We start from the raw sequence: 6,703 nt of genomic DNA, 5'->3' as shown, positions 1-6,703 counted from the left end.
ATACTTTTGGCCACAACTGTACATCACATGAGCCCTGCGTTCAATCGGCTTAACGGTCCTCGCATTTGGACTTGTTGACCATCAACAATAAGACAGGGCTGCAGCTGCTCTCCGACTTCTTAATGTTTGATTTGTCTGAAGGTTGGGTCAGTGACGCCAGAGCTGATTGGGCGCAGGGCTCACATAACATAACCATGCACAAATAGAAAAATTAGGGTGTCACTCACCGTCCCATAAAATCCACTTTATTCCGGCTATTAAAACATCCAGGACAGGAAAGTCACATGTGGAGGATGGCGGACGACTATTGTTTCATGCAAATGCGCTTCTACGGGCCCTCATGGGCCCTAATGTTCTTCCTCGGTATATATGTAATAGAAAAGTTAAATCTGGTTAAGAACAATGCCCATCTTGCCTGTCTAGGTGTCAGGCTTTTTACAGACTTTAGATATAGAAGATTTCTATGATCCGTGATTACCATGACTGGATGAACTGACCCCTCCAGAAAATGTCGCCACTCTTCAAAGGCCCACTTGATTGCCAAGAGTTCACTGTTCCCTGTTATGTAATTGTTTTTTGCAGTGGATGACAGTTTTCTAGGAAAATATGCACATTCACGCCATTTACGTGGAGATGCACTCTGTGACAACACATGCCCCACCACCACTTCCGACTCATCAACTTCTCCAATAAATGGCTGAGTGATGTCAGGCTGTATGAGAATCGGTGCAGATGCAAAACACTCCTTCAAGAATTGAATGCCTCCGTGGCCGGATTGGACCATTTGGAAAAATCTGTCCCTTACCTGGTCATATTCATCAGAGGTTTGGCCACTATCGAAAATGTTTTGATGAACTTACGGTAGTAGTTGTCAAAACTCAAAAACCTTTGTAACACCTTCAAATTCTTAGGATGATCCCAATCCAGTACCGCCTGAACTTTCATCGGATCCATGTGAAAACTGTGGACAATAAAACATACAGGTCCTTGCGAAAGTATTCCGCCCTCTGGAACTTTTCAACCTTTTCCCACATATCATGCTTCAAGCATAAAGATACCAAATGTAAATTTTTGGTGAAGAATCAACAACAAGTGGAACACAATTGTGAAGTTGAACAAAATTTATTGGTTATTTTAAATTTTTGTGGAAATTCAAAAACTGAAAAGTGGGGCGTGCAATATTATTCGGCCCCTTTACTTTCAGTGCAGCAAACTCACTCCAGAAGTTCATTGTGGATCTCTGAATGATGCAATGTTGTCCTAAATGCCTAATGATGGTAAATATAATCCACCTGTGTGTAATCAAGTCTCCGTATAAATGCACCTTCTCTGTGATAGTCTCAGGGATCTGTTTGAAGCACAGAGAACATCATGAAGACCAAGGAACACAACAGGCAGGTCCGTGATACTGTTGTGGAGAAGTTTAAAGCCGGATTTGAATACAAAATGATTTCCAAAACTTTAAACATCCCTAGGAGCACTGTGCAAGCGATCATATTGAAATGGAAGGAGTATCATACCACTGCAAATCTACCAAGACCGTCCCTCTAAACTTTCATCTCAAACAAGGAGAAGACTGATCAGAGATGCAGCCAAGAGGCCCATGATCACTCTGGATGAACTGCAAAGATCTACAGCTGAGGTGGGACAGTCTGTCCATAGGACAACAATCAGTTGTACACTGCACAAATCTGGCCTTTATGGAAGAGTGGCAAGAAGAAAGCCATTTCTCAAAGATATCCATAAAAAAATGTAATTTAAAGTTTGCAACAAGCCACCTGGGAGACGCACCAAACACGGAAGAAGGTGCTCTGGTCGGATGAAACCAACATCAAACTTTTTGGCAACAATGCCAAACAATATGTTTTCCGTAAAGGCAACACAGCTCATCACCCTGAACACACCATCCCCACTGTCAAACATGGTGGTGGCAGCATCATGGTTTGGGCCTGCTTTTCATCAGCAGGGACAGGAAAGATGGTTAAAATTGATGGGAAGATGTATGGAGCCAAATACAGGACTATTCTTGAAGAAAACCTGTTGGAGTCTGCAAAAGACCTGAGACTTGGATGGAGATTTGTCTTCCAACAAGACAATGATCACAAACATAAAGCAAAATCTACAATGGAATGGTTCACAAATAAACATATCCAGGTCTTAGAATGGCCAAGTCAAAGTCCAGACCTGAATCCAATCGAGAATCTGTGGAAAGAGCTGAAAACTGCTGTTCACAAATGATCTCCATTAAACCTCACTGAGCTAGAGCTGTTTGCCAATAAAGAATGGGCAAGAATTTCAGCCTCTCGATGTACAAAACTGATAGAGACATACCCCAAGCGACTTGCAGCTGTAATTGCAGCAAAAGGTGGCGCAACAAACTATTAAGTTAAAGGGGCCAAATAATATTGCACGCCCCACTTTTCAATTTTTTAATTTCCACAAAATTTAAAATAACCAATAAATTTCGTTCAACTTCACAATTGTGTTCCATTTATTGTTGATTCTTCACCAAAAATTTACATTTGGTATCTTTATGTTTGAAGCATGATATGTGGGAAAAGGTTGAAAAGTTCCAGGGGGCTGAATACTTTCGCAAGGCACTGTATTCTAGAAAAGGGATCTCCTCAGCTGAGAACATACATTTCTCAGGTTTGACAAATAATTTGTCTCTGAGTATCTGTAAGACCCGCCTCACATGTATCTGATGTGGCTCAAAATCAGGTGAATAAATTAATATGTCATCAAGATAGGTAGATTTGTGGTAATCTATCAGATGACTAAAGATGTAATTTACAAAATGATGAAAGACGGCGGAAGCATTATTCAGTCCCAATGGCATCACAAGGTTCTCATATTGTCCCTCAGGCGTATTGAAAGCTGTTTTCCACGCCTCCCCCTCTTTAATACGAATGAGATTGTACGCCTCCCTGATATCCAGTTTAGAAAATCATTTTGATCCTACAATCTGGTTAAAGAGGTCCGGGATGACAGGGAGAGGATACGGATCCTGTGATGTGATTGAGTTTGTGGAAATCTAGGCAGGGGTGTAACCCCTCATTTTTTCACTTTACAAAATAAAACCCACAATAACTGGCACTGCAGCAATGGGGGATGAGGATGCTCTTATATGACCCTTTGCCAGACTTTCCGCGATATAGTTCTTCGTGGTCTGCCTCTCTGGACCACAGTTATAAAATAGACTGCTAGACGACTTGAGTAAAATACTTCTGGCTCAAGAGTGTGGAGTCCATGGCGATTTTGGGTATATGTCTAGACAGAGTATGTGGTTTGAAGCCCCAGACCTGCACGAACCTAGCGTCAATCAAATTGAACCCTGCCAACTATCCAAAATGGCCGAAATAACCACCTTATTTTTGTCTAGATGGATCTCAGCCAGTAGAAAAAATTGTGACTTACCCACAGAGGAGATATGTATCCTCAAGTTGCTAATCTCCTCGCAACCCGGGCTCTTAGTTTTCCGGTGGCTGTTTACAGTGAGGTAGGGAAGGACAAGCATCTGTAACACCTCAGGTAACTGATGTTGCCTTCCTTTCGGCGAGGGTGATGTCATGCCTGGAGGCAAGGAGGATTCCCTTTAACAGGTAATACACTTACATGCAACACATTCTGAATCCAGGCCAGAAGGGGGAGCTGTGAACCCAGATTCAGGGGTGCTTTCCCCAGATTTATAAATATTCTGGTCTGGAGGAGGAGTTAGGGAGTTGATCCAGGGAGCTGGAGAGAGACAGAGAAGGAGAGAGGATTGTGAGCAGAGAGTGGGGCCATGCAGCCACGTGTGGTGCTGCAGCTCCAGGACAGAAGAGAACCAGACAAGTTGCATTGATAGCAAGTGTGAGAGGGGAGAAGCAAAGGAGAACAAAGAAGTTGAAGCGCAGGAACCGGGCACCGGGAGCCCGAGGCTGTGTAGAAATTCACATTCCACAGCAGAATCGGAGGGCAGAGGACTTTATGTAGTCTGTCCGTACCCACACTCAAAGGTGCAGCAGTACACAGAGACCAGGTCATGATAGAGACCTTGTAAAAAGGCTCGCATTGTCTCCATGTCTACATGGTACTGTCCCAGGACAGGAGAGAGAGGACCTTGTAAGGGAGCCACAGGAAGCAAGGATGTCGCATAAGAGCGCGAAAAGGAAGCCTTAGAAACCTCGCCTGGGAGAGGGATCCATCATTGCCTCCAGGCTGGCCGGACCACACCAACACCTGTTGCTGGTACCCTGGATTGTAAAGAAACTGCAACCTGGCACCACACCATCCTTGCTGTTATGATCCGGTGACCTTGGAGCCGCATGAAACTTTCTCTGGAGTCGGTGGAACCTGTACTGACCGCAAATCCTGAACTAACACTGCAACTAGAAGTAGCCGTGGGGAAATAGGAATGCTACCTTGCCTCAGAGCAGACCGCCAAAGGATAGGCAGCCCCCCACGAATAATGACTGTGAGTAGGAGAAGAATAGACACACGCAGGTAGAAAACAGGATTTAGCAAAAGAGGCCACTGTAGCTAAATAGGAAAGGATAGGACAGATTACTAGGCGGTCAGTATTAAAACCCTTCCAAAAATATCCGCAGCAGATAATACAAAAAGTTCCACAATCTAACTAAAGACATGGAATGTATATCTGCCACTCCAGAGAATCCAACAAGACTGAGAAAATACTGATGCAATCTAAGCTGGACAAGAAAACACAAAGAATAGCACTGAATTGTGAAGCACACAGCATGTGTGCCACAGAAAAAAAAAACCAGACACTTATATTTGCTGATTTGGCAGAAAGGCAGGAGGAACCAGGCAGAGGTCCATAACCTCCCAAGAACAATTGACAACTGGCAAGGACAAATGAATCCTGCACGCCTAAATACCCCAGTCAGAACTGCAATCAGCAGATACACCTGACCAGGGCTGCAACTCAGGGGCAACTGCATTACCACCTACAACCACCGGAGGGAGCCCAAAAGCAGAATTCACAACACCTTGCCAAATACATCGGGAGCCCTGGGGACCAAGCTTCGCCTGTGGGAAGCCATACCATCCCTGCTGCCATAACATCACCCCAGAGGACCCATTTAAGCAGCGTCAGTCACCCCTGACCGAGTAACACAGGTGGAGTCACAAACTTTTATTATTTCGCAAACCCCTTTAAAGACCATCCCTTTTACTTGGGCGCCCAGAGCAACGGACCGGGTCACCGCCGCCGTGACACATCCCTTTAAGTACTGGACCCGATACCGAGTACCCTACGGCCCTAGCTGTTTACGGTGAGGTAGGGAAGGACAAGCATCCACAAAATTACCCTTTCTACCACAGTAATAACACACTCCCCTTTATGCTGAAGTACAGTTTGAATAACAGAATGTCACCCCACCCATCTGAATGTGTCCCTCAGATGACTTATACCCTGGTTCCCTTAACCCCTGAACCCCCACAAATTGGAGTGTCTCTTTATGTCTCTGGTGAAGACCGTGATCCACCTGGATAACCATGGGCATGGCCACCTGAAGGAAAACCAAAGTCTCATAATAACCAAAGGCATCCTTATCCCTTATAGATAGCTTTTGACATAACTGGCTACAGAGCACACGGTCTTTCCACTTAGTATCTCTGGACCACATCTGAAACTTGGAGCAATACTCCTCCTCAGGCCGGTCTCCCTGCTGAAGTTTAACTCAGCCAGGGAGACCAGGTCTGGGTCGTCAAATACATGACCCAGCTCCAGAAAAAATTCCTCCACCGTCTGGAGCAACTGAGAGTCAGACAGGAGAAAAAATGCCCATGCGTGGGGTGGGGTGGAGGATTGAGATTATCACCACCCGTTGCTCCTCGGTTCCTGAGTGAAGATGTAACTTAAAGCAAATTTTGCAGGACTCCCATAAAACAACAAACTTGTCACCCCCCCCCCAGAGAACCTGTCAGGCAAAGCAAGGTTGGGACAGTGACGCCAGAGCTGATTGGGCGCAGGGCTCACATAACATAACCATGCGCAAATAGAAATATGAAAAAAAAAATCCACTTTATTTCGGCAATTAAAACATCCAGGACAGGAGAGTCACATGTGGAGGATGGCGGACGATCGTTTCGTGCAAATCCGCTTCTACGGGCCCTCATGGATGCTAGAAACGGATATTGATACCTGAATCAGGTGCTTCTTCCAGCTGCAGGTCCATAAAAATGGAACATTGTTTACTTTGAAAGATCCAAGCGACATGAGACTATTCTGTGATGCCCTGGACATTCCCAGAATCCGTATATCTGACTGGCCACCTGCTCCACCATTGCCACAGAGAGTTCCAGCACATCGCAGAAAAAGCTCAATGGATCAAGAACTGGGGCAATAAAAACTAAAACTCCAAGCACTAAAAAATACTTGGGGACACCCGAGCGTGCTCGGGAAATCTCAAGTAACGAGTATATTCGCTCATCACTACTTACTATATATTCCATTGTTTCCCTTAAAAGGATCCCTAGAACTGACAGTTTTACTTACGCCTGTAAAGACAAGCCCCAGTTAGGTACTTGCATTGGGGTTTGCTTGTTTCGCAGTTTTCTTGTGTTCGATATATTCATAATCTATACCTCTTAGACACTGAGAGGTAGATGTTACTATCTAACATCTATACTTCCATCTTACTCTTAATCTTTCTATCCTTTTTTCCTTCACCCTTTTTTCCATATACCGTAATATGGC

The 6,703-nt window shown here is 44.7% G+C and overlaps 2 protein-coding genes across 2 annotated transcripts in view; one reads left to right on the top strand and one right to left on the bottom strand.

Moving 5' to 3' along the window:
• The window catches only part of LOC143766587 (uncharacterized), a 925,271-nt gene that overhangs the window by 537,697 nt on the left and 380,871 nt on the right, over positions 1–6,703 (bottom strand). The window lies entirely within an intron of this gene.
• Positions 1–6,703, top strand: part of LOC143766586 (uncharacterized) — a 327,061-nt gene that overhangs the window by 98,605 nt on the left and 221,753 nt on the right. The window lies entirely within an intron of this gene.

The sequence above is a fragment of the Ranitomeya variabilis genome, chromosome 4 (genome assembly GCF_051348905.1).
Source record: "Ranitomeya variabilis isolate aRanVar5 chromosome 4, aRanVar5.hap1, whole genome shotgun sequence".
Lineage (NCBI taxonomy): Eukaryota > Metazoa > Chordata > Amphibia > Anura > Dendrobatidae > Ranitomeya > Ranitomeya variabilis.
This window is presented reverse-complemented; position numbering and strand designations above follow the sequence as displayed.